This window comes from Cygnus olor, chromosome 2, assembly GCF_009769625.2.
Source record: "Cygnus olor isolate bCygOlo1 chromosome 2, bCygOlo1.pri.v2, whole genome shotgun sequence".
NCBI classification, from domain to species: Eukaryota; Metazoa; Chordata; class Aves; order Anseriformes; family Anatidae; genus Cygnus; species Cygnus olor.
In genome coordinates, this window is record NC_049170.1 from 120998061 (window position 1) to 121015194 (window position 17134).

The following is a 17134-nucleotide window of genomic DNA, read 5'->3' on the forward strand; positions in this document are numbered from 1 at the left end:
CAAACTTCCAGCTGCTAGGTATATAAGCTGCCCAAGGTATAAGTGCATTCATGTTCAGGAACATTGTATGGAATAAGTCCCGAAGAGTTATTCATACAAGCGCTTTTTGCCTTGCTCCATTAAATAATTAAGCCTCTCTTCCCGGAGAGGCTTCTTCATCTGTGCCAGCAAAATGCTTCTGGTTTCTTGTATGAAGACTGTGAGACTGGGTTCTGTACAGAGTCACACTTGTTGGTTTTATATGGATACAATTTCTAGTCATTAAATTAACAATCTTTCTAAGATTGAAATCGAAATTTATTTTACACTGTACTAAAAAGGCTTGAAGTTTAGTAGGCTGTCTTCAGACTCGTTAGCCTTGAAATGATAACCAATGCCATTGCATATGAAGCTAGTTTTTGTCTGGGATTCATTGTGCTGAATATCTTCAGCTCTTGCGTACAGTTCTGGGATCTGAGAGTTGCTCTGAAACTCTGGATTATGGGTGTGGACCGGAGACATGAAGTCTTAAAGGTTTTCCATCTCAGCTCCCAGCGAACTTGCTGGCAGCGGGGTGGTTTTTGAGTGGGAGCCTGCACGCCCTAGTGTCCGTGAAGAACCACTTCATGTTCTGACAGTCGCACCTTGACTTGCTTTCTAGTTGTGTCTTGCAGCTCAACATAACCACCTTCTTGTGTAGGGAGATGTAAGAGAGCGGAAAACAGTCTTTGAAGAATAAAAAAAACAAAACAATGGGCTCTAGAGAGCTTGATAGGTCTTCATTGTCATCACAGAAGATCAAAGAAAGCCACAAAGTTGCACTTTCTACCCAGAATTGGAAATAACATCCTTAATTACAGAAGTGAGCAAGTCTGACAATTTTTCCTTCAAAGGAAGGAATGCTGCGCCTTGTTCTTCAGCTATTGTGCTGTTTGCAACATAGCATTTTTGAAAAATTACACCTGTCCTCTGATGGAGGACTTGCATTTAAAGTTTTCCTGGGCCAATCTATAGATGTCTTGATTAGATATGCTCAGCATCAGATTGTGTCACAGATTGTGGTAAGCCAGTCATAGTGAAGAAGATACTGAATAGAAATAGAGAAGAAAGTGCCTGCGGTTGTGATAAAGAATAATACTGTGGAGGTACTAGAGTGCACTTACTGTAGTGCATGCTTGTTTTTTCTCCTTCTGTGCTTCCACTGAGGAAAATCCAGGAACAGGTCTGTACTTGTGTGTCAGCTTTATGGCTTAAATGATATTCTTGGGATCCCTGTTTTCCACTGTGAGTACAAAAGACCTATCCCCACTTATGAAGCCCTCTTGTGGCCTGTTTCATTGTAGTTTTAACCTCCCATGTCCTTTTGAGCAATTGACTTTTGCTACCATTATACCTCATGTTACGACTTCAGAATCTTACATCAGTCACGATTTATTTTTTTTAAACCTCTTTGTTATTTTCTGCTAATGCATCACTTTCACTTGACTGTTGAAGGCAGAGGCTATTTCTGTAACATATTTTACAGCTTTTGGCTCGCTGGGGTCATGATCATTGTTTTTATGGAAGTCAAGCATACGCTATATGGATCCACTATTTAGGACTATTTTTGTGCTTGCCATATTATTGATGAGCAGTGTGGTCCGTTTCTGTGGTTCACCAGCTTCATGGCCTTCTAGCCGACCGGACAGAAGTCATGAAGTGGTGGCTAAGAGGCACACGTTAGTCTTCTAAAAGTCTTGATTGTGCTCACAAACGTGTAGTACTTCAAAATTAACAGTTCATATTGCATCTCTGATCAGAGAAAGGGGAATTAATGGACCCAGCTGTGAGGAAAAGTATAGAAAAATAAGTGGAGTGGAAAGAGAAAAGGACACGAAAGATGTTTGTGTAGTTTGGTGTGATTGCAGAAATATGGTGTAGAGGTGGAAGAAAACATTACAATGAAGGAGAAGTGGAAGGATCTTGGGGAGAAATGAAAGCTTGATATTGGCATGGAGGTGTCAGAGTGGTGTGTGTGACAGGAAATGTATTTCAGGGTGATGACATGAAGCCTATAAATGATCTATCATTTGAATTTGGGATTTCTGTGTTCTTAGGGTGCAACCAGAACAATACTAACATCTGCATTCTCCCATGTCTGGTTGTGTGGGCAAAGTGTAAGTGCTCAGAGTAGTAAACTTCCAACAGGCTTCACTTCAGATCCTGCTGTGTGTACTGGAAGCATCCATCAGTGGCAGGATGAAACACACCTTACTGACAGCTTGACTGCTCCTCCCGTGGTTCTCAGAGGTGGTAGTGGCAGATTGATGTCTTCATTTTGGTCATCTGGGTTTTCAGTGAAGATACTGCCAATGTGTACATCTGTGGAGGTAAGGGATGGTGATGGTCTTCAGGGTGTGTATGTGGGGGGGGGGGGGGGTTGTTCGCTTTTTTTTTTCTTTGAGACAGGAATAAATGAATGCTATTAAAAAAAAAAAGTTGTTTTTAAATCAGTCTTAGTGGTGTCCTGCAGAGAATCCCTGTTTTGTTATTGGGACTTCTCTACCTGTTATTAAGTACCTAAAGCAGCAGTCTAGGACGCTTAGGGATATAATTAGCATATTTGAAAAGAGAATCAGCCCTAAAGTTGGATGTTAGTTTACTAATTCTGAAACGTGATCAGTACCATTTCTGTGTATGTGCATGCACACATGTACCGGTAACTGCTTTCTTACCAGATTCAAATTAGGATCAATTCACAAAATATCCTTGTGCTCCTTAAAATGAACATATCTTTTTCTACACTGAGTGCCAAACCTGAAGGCTGATATTTGTGACTTCCTGAGAAAGGTTTACTTGGCAAACACTAGGCTTGTGTTTTATTTCCCTCCATTAATGATGATGGTGTTCGTGGTGCATTTACCACCAGCCTGCAGACTGCCCAAACTTCAAGCACTTGCTGAGAAGGGAGAGAACACACCAAGTAACTACTGTGAAGTCAAAAAGGTAGTTTCCACAAGAAAGAGAAAATAATGCTAGATAAATATTTGTGAAAATCAAAATTGAAATCTAGAAAAATTTGTGAAAGAAAAAATTAACCCTACATCGTTTAATCTAAATGCACAAAAAAATACCAACATACATGAATCTTAAGATTTTGTTGTTGTTGTTTGTTATGTGTACATAACCAGGGGATGGTTTAGCTTGATTTCTTCTAAAAGTCTAATGAATGCACCAAGCCAAGTAAAATATTCATTAGAGTAATTGGTTCAGTTCAACCTCTCAAGGCTACAGCTTGGAAATACACACACTGTTGCCTTTAGAAATGCAGCATGTTGATTCAACAACGTTTTTACTCAACTCATTTTCATTCCATATGCTTACTATATTTTGCAAAACCCATTTAAGTAAATGCTGTAGCAGTTTCCAAGCAATATTTGGTATTTTTTAAGTCAAAAGTTAACTATTATCCGGAGTGAAACCTGTTCAGTCATAAGGTACATCAGATTTTTTTTTTATTTTAAAATATTTCTGAATTGAAACCACTGTACGTTTAAGTACTTAAAAAAGCTCTCATAGCACAGAAAAAGTTTTGTTCCCAAAATAGACATCCATCTGTTAACTCACTTAGAAGTGCCTAAATGACGTGTAAAATTTATTAATATGCAAGCTAGGCAATTTTCAGTTTTAAGATTTGGTTTTGGTTTCATATCAATTCATCCTATCCATAGGTTTTCCTCTCTTCTCCCCTCCATGATGGGCATCTGCATTGGACCATATGGTTTTGGAAACTGTTGATTGAAACCGTTCTGTCAAGAACGGGGCTGGAAAAAGCCTACCTTGCTTTTCATTTCTAAAAACATTGTAGAGCCCTTCTGTTTCCATGCGGAGGAGCAGGAAACTCAAAGTTTAGCCCAGATAGATCTTTTGTGCCAGGGACAGGCTTTTGCTTTCTATGAAAGCCTGCCGAATATTGGCCAACTCGCCTACCTTTCACAACTTGCTCACTTCCAACAGAGATTTGCTGGGGCTGCGAAGCCTCTTGTTACTGTGTCCTCAGGAAACCTCTCCCAGCCTCCCTAGCTGGCATGCATACTCATGGCCGTATCCTGTCACAGGTCCTGTGTGTGATCCAGGCACTTGTGTGCGGTCACCACGGGCGGTGAGGAGGTTGGCAGAGCTCTGCCTTGTGCTCGGCAGGGGTTTTAGCTGACCGCCTTTGCCCTCGTAAACCACCGCAGGCTCCAAACATCAGACCCGAGGTGCTGTTCCCTGCACCTCCTTTTCCCTCCAGATTGTCTGAGGAGGTAGAAGTGACTGACAGAATAGATACAGAAATTCAGACTATTATAGCTGGCCTGTTAAGCTAACCACAGAGGTTTAGTGAGCGTTCATTGTGCTGCAGAACGGAAAATCGGTGTCTCTTGAAATGCCAGATTTGCAGTTGTCAACCAGGAAGCATTGTATTGGAGGACCTGAGCTGCCATGTCACGTTGGATGTGGTAGGGCTGACCCCCAGCTACAGTTTACAGCTTAAAAAAGAACACTGTTTGTATTTTCTTTCAGAGCCAGCAGCTCATGGGAAGGAGGCAGGAGGCTGGGCCTGTGCAGGAGCGATCTGTGAGGGCCTGGGGAGCTGCTGGGCCAGCAGGGGACGTGCAGCTGAAACTTATGTAATTTCTCTTTAAGGACTCTGGGTCTCTTTGTTAGCTGTCATAAGGTGGCTTGGTGGCCTGTGGATGTGGATTGGATTAAAAGAATGCCGTTAGAGCCTTTTGTGTGTGTCTGTCTTTGCTTACCATACAGGAGTAGCCCCATAAGCTGGATCAGAGGGCTGGGGTCAAGACTCTCAGGCTCGTTCCCCTGTTGGTACCTTTGGCAAAATGTTGTTAGAAAAGTCATTATAGATCTGATCGTCTAAGAACTGTCAATCTTCTTCACTGGGATTCACATCTCCTGAACTCTCTTTAAATTAAGTTTTTAACCTGTGTGTAACAGCCCCCTGCTGTTATTCATGAAATATATAGTTTTCTGGATTCAAGCCATGCTGCTGAGAAACTTGGAATATTCCACAGAGTTTTAAAGAAGCACGGTTTATAAAAATTGATGAGCTCCTTAGATGATGTAATCCGAAAAGGAAGACTTAATAAAATAAACTCCTTAGTTTATTGCAACACAAAACTTAATGTTGACTGAAAGTTGACTCAAGGGGCAAAATGTCACTCTTCCTGCATTTCATTTTTATTTCTCGCAATATATAGCTTTGAGAATATTTTTCTTATAGAAATGAAGTCTGCATCTAGCACAGAATGATTCTTTTTATGAGCAATTTTCCCTGGCAGATTAAGAAAGCTGTGACACAGCTATTTGCATATTATCAATAAATACGGCCTTGCACTGTTACCACATGGAAGTCTTGTTCCATTGGTAACGTTTTATGCAGTAGCAAACATAATTTTTGTACTGAAGTAAAAATACGATAGATAAATGTTTATGAACAACCTTTAGTATCATGTACTTGGACTGTACCTGATACTGTATGGTGCTGATAAAAAAAAAAATATGGGAAAAAATGCCAGCTTGGGCATGTAGAAACTCATTATTGCAGTGGATCTTGTAAGTGTAACGTTTATGGATATGTTTTATGTGTAATGTAGTGGAACATCTTAACAATGTGTTTTAAAATTATATACACCTAATTCTGTACTATGATGATACTATGGCAATATCAATCCTGAAAAATCTGCTGTATCTTATGAGAGGCAGCTTAGCTACCTGGCACTTTAGAAAAACCAACTGTGTATTTCCATCCTGACGGTGAAGTTCAGAAACCATTTGGCCACTATTGAACAAGTGAATATATGAACCATAGAGGAACAGGAGACTTCAGAATTTTGTTGTGCTGATCAGAAAGAAGATTTATTGTAATATACCGCTCAGGAATACTAAATTGCAGTGCTTGTATCTTCTTTTCATTATTATTTACCCAATACTTTGTATCCTGAATAACTGTAGGAGCTGTTGGCATCTTTCTAGTACGCAATAGTCTCTTAGATCAAAACATTCCTTACTTTTGTGGACTTGCATATTTATAAGATGCATGTAAGGTTTACTTGAATAAGTTCCCCATACTTCTAAGGAGTGTTGGCTTGCTGAAAGTGTTTTCCAAATGAGTTCAGTTGTTTCGCATAATGGCGAAAATTTCCTTGGCGTTTCCACCAAAGCCTCGTGAACGCTTAGTTAGGACTTCATGTGCCAGTGCATACACAAGCCCTCAGGTCATCTGAATATCTGCCCACGAGTGAATGTAAAGGACAGAGGTGGTCCTGTTGACTTCTGTAGGGCTACTGTGCACTGAAAGCCTGCATTTAGTACCTTGCTGGTCAAAGGTCTGCCTTGTAGATTGTGAACTACAGTAAATAAATTAGTCTGAGAACTACTGTGTTTATTACATCGGTAATGTGTGCATTCAAAACAAGAATCCCTACTGACAGTCCACTCCTACGTTGTGTTCTCTCACTCCAATAGATCCAGCAAACCACAAGTGGTCAGCTCTGAAAGCACACTCCTAAATATATCCTTTTTTTTCAGAGGCGGATACAACCCCCCTCAGAGGCAAATCATTTTTGGGGTAGGGGGCGAAAAGCCAAAACAGCAATGCACAGGAATTATTATTATTGTTATTTTCCTGCACCTGGCTGACTAACAGCCCCAAATCCCAACGCTTTCGGCTGGCAGGTGCGATGTGCCCATGCCGTAGGTCCCCGAGCAGGGTGGCTGAGCAGCTCGGCGCTAGGGCAGGCAGCTATAATTAGCTTAGCAGCCCGCTAAGCAGCGCTGGGCTGGCCGGGTGGGAGCCGCAGCGAGCATGTGCTGGATCCTGCATGTGCCCGGCTCTTATTGGCGGGCGAGGCTGCTGCCTGCCGGTTTGATAGGTTTCCCCAGTCATCTTCGTGCTGCATTACAGACATAGATACAGAGGTACTGCGTGCACGCAACGGTAGAGGTGCTCGGCTCGTAGCGTAAAAGCAAGCCCGCAGATGAAAGGCATTAGTCTTTGTTATAAAACATCAGTGCTTAAGGACTGCTAGCCGCGAGCGGAGAGGTCGGTGGAGGAGTTTTACTTCGTGGTAATTACTTTCAGGTCTTTATCTCTCCGGTAAAACACAGTCATGCATGAAATGAATACTGTTAATCATGTCATCTGTTTAATTTGATCTCGCCTTCATTAATATTGTGTGTACTCCAGTGGGAGAGCTGTCAGATTACAAAATGTCATTAGAGTGGATTTAGTACAAAAATAGAGTGTATTTGTGCGGGAATATTGCTTTCATGTGAAATTTTGAGCCTGTGCATTGGAGTAATTTTACTGGTTGCCTTTTGTAATGCTAATAGAAATATTTCTTTTATTGAGATGTGTTCTGCAAAGCGATTGAATTAGAGCATTTATGACTATTGGTACATGAAGAGAAATCTCTGAACAGTGATTAGTTTAAAGAGTAATTCTGCGAAGCGTTCTTTAATTTGATCAGAGCAATAACTATCTTGATGCTGCTCTAGCAGAAAGATAGAGGGATGAGGAGTAATATTCTATTGTTCTTTCAACAAAGATGCTGTAGCCTTCATGTCTGGGTGGATTCTTTGTTTCATCCACAGGATTTTATTTTCATTGGCTTTCAAAATAAAACTAAAGCAACCCTGCCTGGTAGATTGCAGTATATCCTTTGCTTGCACACGCACGCGTATAGACGTAAATGCCTGTATTGTTTTCAAAGGCTGAATTTTGGCCCAAAGCCTTGTTTATTGTCAGAACTGCCTTCAGCAGAAGAATGAAACAAGATGCATATGCCAGTCTTTTCCTCTGTGATTCTGAGACTATTTTTACAGTATTTATCAGTGTCATATACTCATCTAAGTTCTTCTCATTCTTGACCTACGCATCAATTGATCACAACTTTTCCAATAAAAAAGCATGTATATTTAATGAGCACTTCTTACAGTGAAAGCTGTTCAGAACAGAGGGAAGCAAGCACGAAGTGTGTGTATATGTGTGTATATATATATATATATATATATAAAGTCTTAATATAGCCGTGCTTCATTTGGTGGTGTTTGAATACTGAGGCTGACTGTTGAGATTTGGAAGTTGATGCCCTTGTCTGTGTCAGACTCCAGAGCCCACATAAACTTGTGTATTAAGTCACCAGTCATCCGGCTGGCTGGCTGCCACCATGCGTCTGAGGTACGAGTCGCTTGTCTCAGCCAGTGTCAGAAAGGTGTCAGGAACGGGAGCTATTTTGGTACTAGCCTTCACTCTTCCCTCCACACCTCTCAATGAGGATGTTCTTCTCCCTCCTGCATAGACTAAAGCAAAATCAAGTCATTTGCTCCTAAACTAAAAGGTGTGAAACTACGTTGCCTCCTGAATAGATACCCTTAGCAAATAGATTAAATGCTGACTTTTTAACTTTATATGGCTGTGGGTACAACAGTTATGCATGCTTTGTATTTGTGACAGTGTATTCAAAAGGAAAAGTGTTTGGGATGTTTAAATCACAGCTGGCACCTAACAGTTTCTTTGAATTTTTGCTGCTGACTAGAATAGTTACCTTGTTGTCTGCATTCATCTGGGTTTTATTTCCAACATTACTTCTTTTATGCAGACTTGGAAAATAGCTGTTAAGCTCAGACAGGGAGGTCCCAGGTTGTGAAGGCATGTTCTCAGGGTGTCATGTATTCCCTCATTGCTTCCAAATTAGCAACCAGAAGCTTCTTTAAGAGGTTTTAAGCTAACTTTTGCCTTCTACCTTTTTAAGAGGCTTTTATGAAGTATATATCTTCATGACCTTTGTTACAGCATCCCATGAAGGAATAAGTAATGATTAGTTAAATAAATATAGAAAGTAAAATCCCCAGCTGAATTACGTATTTACCATATCCAGACAGCTTATTTTCAGGAGAGGCTGACATATCTTGCATTTTATTTTCTGCTTCATGTGTTGAGCTATCAATATTTGTAAGTAACAAAAGGCACAGCTGGACAAAATGCTATAAAAGTTAGCATATTTGTGGTGGTGGATACAGCTACCACCACCACCTGATGGAACTGGAATACTGCACCAGTAGCTATTAAGGTGTGGACCTCTTTACTTCCAAAAAGAGCTGTGATGATCTATACAAGTGTCACCAGAAAAAATGACAGTCATGAAACTAGAGCTGGTGACACTATAATTGAAACTTGCAGTCCTTTAACAGCAAGGAATAAGCTATGTTGTTATTGCTTCTCTTTTTTTTTTTTTTTATAACAACTTCTTTTTTCTTCTTGGTAAACAAAGAAATTGAAGCAACAGTTCATATGGACTGGTCTATAAACAACAACAAAAAAGTTGCCATCTTTGTTGCTATAAACATATTTTAACAATAACCAGCTTATTGCTACAGGAAATCTAGCACGCTTCAGATTATTCTTCATGAGATTTTATATTCCCATTTTGCCAGCAAGTTTTTTAAGTTTTTAATTGCTCTTTATGAGGAGCTGTGTGCAGTACGCGTTTGCTGTGTGGCTCTGCAAACTGCCCTTACTTCTGATGTGTTGCTCTGTAATTAAATCTATAAGTCATTTGTTATGTGAAAGGGAAACTTCCCTTTCCAACCCAGAATGCGGCGTGTGGTATGTATACGCATGGTGAGAGCAGAAAAGTATGTTACAAAAATGAATATCTCAGCTGCTGGAATGTTTCATCGTATGTATATAACTGGCATAGAGTCACTTCAGTCATCTGTCACTAAAATATGTTTGTGTAGAAATGAGTATGTTGTTAACGCTTTCAGTGTCATACTGGTAATTTCATTATAACCCAATGGAAATAATCATATTCCTTGAAGACGAGTGTTTTCAGAAGCTTTGGTTTTGGCTGCTAGCTGAAGATGGATATATGCAGTAAGCTGAGTACCAGTAATAAACAGCGTTACACTACCTCTGGTTTATTAAGGTATTATGTCTTTTTAGCATTACGTGTATAAGTGAATTTTGCATCAGTTAAAACGATACCAAACCTAAAAGAGAAGGGTGATGCTTAAGGTTAATGCATTTTTTTGCAGTCTGTAAGCAATGAGAGACTCCAGAAGAACGGTCAAGATAGGGATTTAAGATATTACCAACATGTTTATTTTGCAGGATTTGCACTTATATGCCGTGTTGTTTTTAAAGTTGAGTAGCAGTAAGTGATTTTTGTAAAGGTTTACGTTAAAATGAGAACAGTGCCCTGAGGCACCTTTCTCCTTTTCCTCTGTTTTTGGAACCGACTCCAATTATTACTCTGCTGACGGCATGTCAGTCTGCTTAAGTGGTCGACACATTCAATAGGATATCTGTAAGTGCTGCTTAGAACACACTGAAAGTTCATGGCAGATCAATAGCCTGTTTGTTCCCTGTGTTTTGTTGGGTGAAGGTCTCTTTCTTCTTGTAAATCTCATAACTTTGGGGTTGGGGTGAGCAGGAGGGGCCTGGACGAGAAGATGAGGGACGTCCTTTGCGAGGTGTGTGGTAAGTAGAGGAGGCCTCACTGCCCCCACACTCTTACAGCACCGCTCCAGCAACACTGATGAACGGGATCCAAAATGTGACCGTGTCTCCTGCGTGGAGATGGCTGGGCAAAGAGGGGCAGTGAGAAGAAAGCTCCCATCCTTGCCAGGCAGTGCGAGCAGTTGATGGGGAAGTGGCTCCGATGGGGCTGCGCTTCCTCTCCTGTGGGCCTCTCGCTTGCCTGCTGCAATTCATTCCACGGGCTAACTGTGTGGAGTTGGAGACATATAGAGGATGAAACATGCATACCTCTAAGCACCTTTGTGTCAAACGTTTGCAATATATAAAGGAAGATTGTGTTTTATTGATCAGGGGGACGCAAGCAGCAATATTTTCTTGCTGTGGTTCTCGCAACTGCAGTGTTCTCCCTCAGTTGTATACATCTGGCAGGGGGGATTGAAAACGAAACGGATATATATCTTTATTTTTTTCCTATGTTTAATCTCCTGTAACAATTAATTTTAATTGTTCATAAATGTATTACCTGAGGTATTAAACGTGGCTTGATAGATTTAATGTAGAATGCAACTGGCAAATCATAGTCCTGGTTGCTGTTGTCTGGGTAATCCTGGCAACAAGATTCGTGTCTCATTTCTCCTTGTCTTTTGTGGATGTCTTTCAGCCACCTGTAGGCACCGCTGCTTGCTGCAGTCTTTCCACAGAGCAGCTGAAGTTTTCAACCCAGATCCTCAATTTGTAAACATGTCATTTTTAAACATGAATCATCTATTCCCTTCCATAACTGACATTGCTTGTTGTGCCTGATACTTCTGTGGTATATTGGTTTATTAATTGAAGCAGTATGTTATTTATACTGCTGATGATTATATGACCGTCTATTTTATTGGCTGTATATCTGTTGGGTTTTGTGGAATGGTTTTTACTGCATCCATTCCTAATGAGAATGTGCATACTACAAAATCTCAATGACAAAAAAGAAAAGGATGATAAATTATTGCCTTTCCTTTAGAGGACCTTAGCATTTGGGAAGTTGGTAGACTAGCCCAAAGATCAGGTTATTCTGTTCCCTTGTTAGGAAGTCTGTATGAATGCTTTCAGTATCCAAGTCATGCAGTGTGTGGTACAACTTATATGGATTAATAGTGCCACTTCAATGGAGAGAAATTTGAACGTGCAGGTTTGCATGGGTATGTATGTTTTCAGAAGTTTGGGAATGTTTGGCTCCTGTATCTGCTTGCAGTCAATGGTTATAATCAGCTCTTTTAAAATCTGGGTACTGTTCTTGTAGGTAGTGATAATAAAGTAATGATAATAAAGGAGAGGTATTAATATGATGAGATGGCTGATAATTCAGACACACAATATGATACGGCCTCTGTCCCAAAGCATTCTCTGCCTGCATTATCTAGACAGAAAAAGGCAAGAGAGGAAGAGAAAAAACAGAGATGAAGATCGAAGCGTCTTTTATGTGACCACAGGCTGTGGGCTTGCAAGGTAGGCTGAACAGTCTGTGCTTTAGGGTCATAAACCATCACTGCAAATGTCTTTTAAAAGGGTGAAAAAAGATCAGTATAACTGCTCCTGCCTGTGTAAGCACTGACAGTACAAACTTGCCAGGATAAGGATGATTTTCTTCTGTCTCAGTGTCATAATTGGCACTGGGTATTTTGGGCACTGCAGTCATCCAGAAATGAGTGTGCAGCTTTGTATTTCTACTGTGATCTTACAACAGCAGTCTAATCAGAAGATGTGTGAGGGACTTGATAAATTGCATCCCTTTCTCTTTCATTACTGTTACATCAACACTATTGAAATCCATGTGCCTTCCCCTCTGCCCCCCCATTTTCCTTTGGCATTATTGTGGAATGCAGATTGCTGCTTTGGCCTCTGAGTCCCCAGGGACTTGGTGAAGCCCAGCGGAGACAGTGTGCTTGCTGATAATTTAATGTGGAAGGCAGGTATCGTGGTTGGGGCAACAGAACAGGACCTTGAAGTAGTAGATGGCCCCATTGTCCTTAAACATTCAGTTCTCTTTCCTCCCTATCTCCTTTCTAAATTCATCTGCCCCATTTTCCCATTCAAATCCATCTTCTCTTTTGTATTCACTTTTCTCCAATCAAGCTCTCTCTGCCTTTCAGCTTCTATCTGCCATTCAACCCTCTGCTCTTTGACATCTTCACAATCACCATTCCCTATTGAGTGGGCAATATCTAAAAATACCTTGTAGGTGGAGGTGGCCAAGAAGGGCATGCAGATGAAGAATTCAAGTTCTCCTACCAAAAAAGACCTGATTTTTTTTTTTCTCCCTTGTTTTGTTAATTATTTGCTTACTGATGGAAGATGTCCGTGGCTCCTGCATGGATAGCTCATTTTGACAAACACAAATCTTACCCCTGACTTTTCCACGTCTGGCATGTCTGCTTTTCTTCTCTTACCTCTTTACTGAAAACAAGTGTCCCTCTTCATCTTCCTGTCATCCCCTTGTCATCTCTGCATGAGGGCTTTCTAAAGTGATTAATGAGTTTTGCTGACTGTTTTCTGAAAACAGGGCCCATGTCTTTCGATCACGTCTCCATGCAGGTACCCCACATCCTCGGGGCCTCTATAAGGTGGTGACCTGAGGAGCTGCTCCTACCCCTCTTGTAGGTGTCTCAGGCAGCAGCGGCACAGCACTGACCTGAATCTTCACAGCTTCGCTGCTGCCTACAGGGCTGCGAACCGTGTGGGTGCTTTCTGGCGTAGTGTCACGTCGGTTTTGCTCTTCTTTGCTGGCTACTTGGCGAATTTGCTGCGCTGGCTGCCTAAAGGGTCCTGCGGGAGGCCAACAGCTCTGATTCTGCGCCGGGAGGAGGTTTTGTGTGTGCTTACATCAAGTCCTTGCAGAGCAACAGCCAAGCAAATAGTTTGGCTGAAGTATATAGGGCTTGGGTTCGTTGTCTGTAGTGTGGCTAGATAAGGGATTTTTCCTATGGTACGTGTTGAAAAACTGTGGTGCGTCTTTACTATTGACTGTGGTTCTTAGCTCTCTAAAGAGCCTGAGTTTCTGCAAGTATTTTCTCTTTCCTTATGCTACAAAGCAACTTACACTTTCTTATTTTACTTCAGCATGACTCTGAAGCCTAAACTTGCATCAAAAGCGTGTTTGCAACTAAGTCTTAAATCCATTCTTAGAAGACATCTACAAATACTGAATCCATCTGGTGTTGAATTACTATTGATTTTTTTTTTTTGCAAGCATGCTGAAACTGGATTGATGCTTCCCTCATCTCCAAGAAATACGTACATCTGCCATTTATAGCAGCTCTTCTGACTTTGTGGAACATACTACTGGAGGCAGTAGGATCCTATACAGAGCTTTTTTTTCTGCTTCTTGCCAAAATCAAGTATGGAATTATCAACATATATAAATAACTCTTGGGGAGGAGTAAAGAGGATGGAGCCAGGCTCTTCTCAGAGGCATTCCATGACAGGACAAGAGGCAATGGGCACAAACTGAGACACGGGAAATTCCATATAAGCATAATAATTTTTTTTTTTTGTGTGTAAGAATGGACAAATGTTGGCACAGGTTACCCAGAAAGGTCCTTGGAGATCTCCAAAAGCCGTCTGGACATGATCCTGGCCAACAGGCGGTAGGTGGCCCTGCTTTCAGCAACAGGTTGGACCAGACGACCTAGAGAGGTGCCTTCCAGGCTCAGCTGTTCTGCAGTTCTGTAATCAGAGATCTCCCAACAGCTGACCCAAGTAAGGCCTCTCACCTCTAGGTAAGTTATTTTTTCTGTATTAGTCCTGCTATCCAAAATTACTTCATTTATACCTATCCTTATGTGTGAGTGTGCACATGTGTACATATGATAAGCATACATCTACCTATTTCTAGCTGCTGTATAAACATAACTGGAGTCAAGGACAAACTGGAGAAAATGAGATGAGAAAGGGTTGCTTAAGGAGATTATTTTATATATTTTCTTACATATAAAAATTCCATTTCATACAGGCCACACTTATTTTCCATGCTTTATGCAGCCATTGTAAATCTTTCTTACATATTTTCCCTCCCACAATAATATGTTAAGTCTGTATAGTCAAAAGCGCTATATAAAATCGCTTTACAGAAAGCTTTATTCTTCTTAGATGGCTTCGGTTGGGCACCACTTATACAGAATTACATCTTTGTTAGGGACCGTGATAAGCTTAAGTGGGTAGAAAGTGCACAGAAGGAAATCTGCATGAGAGAAAGAAGAGAATAAAGGGTTCTGGGCCAGAAGAGGGAGGCGCACCCTCAGTGGGAGTCCCCTCCCAACAAAACATAGCTCCAAATCCAATAGCAAACATGGAGAGCTGGGAACACTCTACAGACGCTTTGTATTTATGCAAATACTTTTTGGAGTCCTAAATGCACCTAATTACCGTTCTGCTTGCTTTAGCCCCGTTTCTGTAGCCTGTGTGTAGGTCTGACATCACTGCTGAAAACTGGAAAGCTGGACAAGGCTGACTGACTACAAAAATTAAATTTAGTCTTTGGGTACATACAAACGAAGCACCAGGTGACCCTCAAGGCAGTGTTGGAGGAAGCTGTCTACAGGCATCCTTTCTAGTATGCTTTGGGTAACTTTGTGGGAGAAGGGCAAAGCTCTTCATCCCATCCCTTCAAAGCCATTACTCCTGCCTTATAATATTAACAAGATTTCTTTCTTCTTTTCAGCCCCAATTAAAGTAATTTTCTCCTTGTTTAAATGATCACCATCATTAGTATTACATTGTTTGGGGCTGAAGAGGTCGTCTTTGTTTACATCTTGGCCAAGACAAGTGGCAAAGAGGGCAGACCTGAGGTTTTATATTTGAAGTGGCAGAAACATTATCTTTGTTCTGACAAGCATTTGGATTTTTACTGTTTAAATACATGACAATGCCATATTTTCTGTTCTGACGCTCTGTGCTCAAATATGGTGAGGGATTTATTTTTTCCTGCTTGTTTACAGGTTCTGACATAACATCTTAGAAATGGTACATAGACATTTCTTGCAGTGAAGGCATTTGGAAAAAAAAATCTGTTTTGAAGATGAAAGAAACCAATTTCTATTTGAGAGCTTGCTTAGTTCCTTGCTTTAGCTTCAATCACAGCCAGTAAGAAGTTCTGAAATTCTTTTTTTTTGTTGAATTTTGAAAAATTAATCAGATAAATCCTTTAATCCTTATGAATGGGGCAGTTTTTTCCCTGCTTGTTTCATTTTAGTTTAACAGTTAGGCCTTTTACATTTGATTAGATTATTTTCTTTGGTCCATACGACTGTCTTTCAAAAATCCTTTAGAGGTAATCTGTAATAGTGAAGAAGTCTTTTCTTGTTGGATGTCACAAACATGCCTGAAAAGGAGATGGGTTTGTATTGGTGGGCTGAGTCTCTCTTCCCTGCTCTCCTTTCCCCTTCCTGCAAATATGTTTTAAAACCGTCCTGTCGTCGTCTTGTATTCCAGCTCCCTCTCTTCCCAAATCTATAATGCTCACGTGTGCTGTGGATTTCAGTTGCAAGGACTGTTTGGCTGTCTGGAGCAAGAAGAAAAAGTCCAGTTCCATGTTTACAAGTGTAAGACTTGCTTCTCGTTTCCTTTATGTGATACAGCTAGAAATGTTGGAAATGTTTGATGTGAAATTCTTCAACAGAACTGGGACCTGCCCTTAAATCAAGCTGCCCCAAAAGCTGGAGATGGCTCAGCACTGCCAGCAGCGAGCACTAGGCTGTCACCACTGTGACTGTCGCCTTCGTGCCTGGTGCTGCCCTTCCAAACTCTGCAGGGAAGAGGTGACCGAAGTGGCAGAAAGGGTTCCCCTTTGGCTACTTAGGGAGTGCCACGTAAATAGCAAGGAAGGATTTATTAGTTCTGGGGACTCGATTCCCAGCTCTTCACAATGCTTTTTAGCGATTTGCTGCTTCTGGCAGTAAAGTGCACCAGGGTGCAAGCTGCCTTCTTTTCCTCACAGCTGGAAATGAGTTTTCATTAAGCACAAGGGTGCTGTATCAGCTCCTTTTGTTAGGATGTTTTCTTGCTGAAATCTGCCAGTTAGAGGCACGGGGTTGTTGAGAACAATCATCGGATGCTGTACAAAGGCAGATCCACACCAGATGCTCTTGGAAGGAGTGCTTGGACAGAGGTGTGACTTCGTGAGGTCATGACAATAGCTTGAGATCCTTGCAGCGTTTGGTTGTTTTCAGCCAGAAATACTGGCCAGAGCACGGCTCATCACCTTGCACCACAGTATCAGGGCTTTTGCTTGATATGGAAAGGTTTGGCAGTTCAGGCTGTTTATCTGAGGACAGACATCCAGGGACAGTGATCCTTTATGGCAGCCTCACTTGCATTTTGTCTTCAAAACAGAGCTGTGTTTATTGTGTTAAGAAAATAATGTCTAATACTGAGAAAACAGGCTGATGAGGTTTATTTTTACTATTGGTTCATTTCAACTTTTTGTACTTGTGGGAGAAATCAGATGGCCCAGTTATAAATGCAGAACTGATGCAGCCTCAAAAAAATAATTGAATTTTTCCCTCACAAAGAGCAAAACCATGCTAGGTGTAATCCTGTTTCAGTCCCCATTGTATCTAGCATGATTTTAGCATAATTTTGGAGTCC

The 17134-nt window shown here is 41.1% G+C and overlaps 1 protein-coding gene across 12 annotated transcripts in view; it reads left to right on the top strand.

Annotated features, from left to right (window-relative positions):
* The window catches only part of FAM110B (family with sequence similarity 110 member B), a 109692-nt gene that overhangs the window by 46180 nt on the left and 46378 nt on the right, over window positions 1–17134 (top strand). For 2 of the 12 annotated variants that reach the window (XM_040545605.1, XM_040545595.1), the window contains exon 1: window positions 6950–7088. The exons of 8 other annotated variants lie outside the window; for them this stretch is intronic. The gene's annotated coding sequence lies outside the window, so the exon portion shown is untranslated. Of the gene's footprint in view, window positions 1–6934; window positions 7103–17134 lie in introns of those variants that run through there. 2 more of the 12 variants (XM_040545597.1, XM_040545598.1) reach the window with 2 other exon arrangements.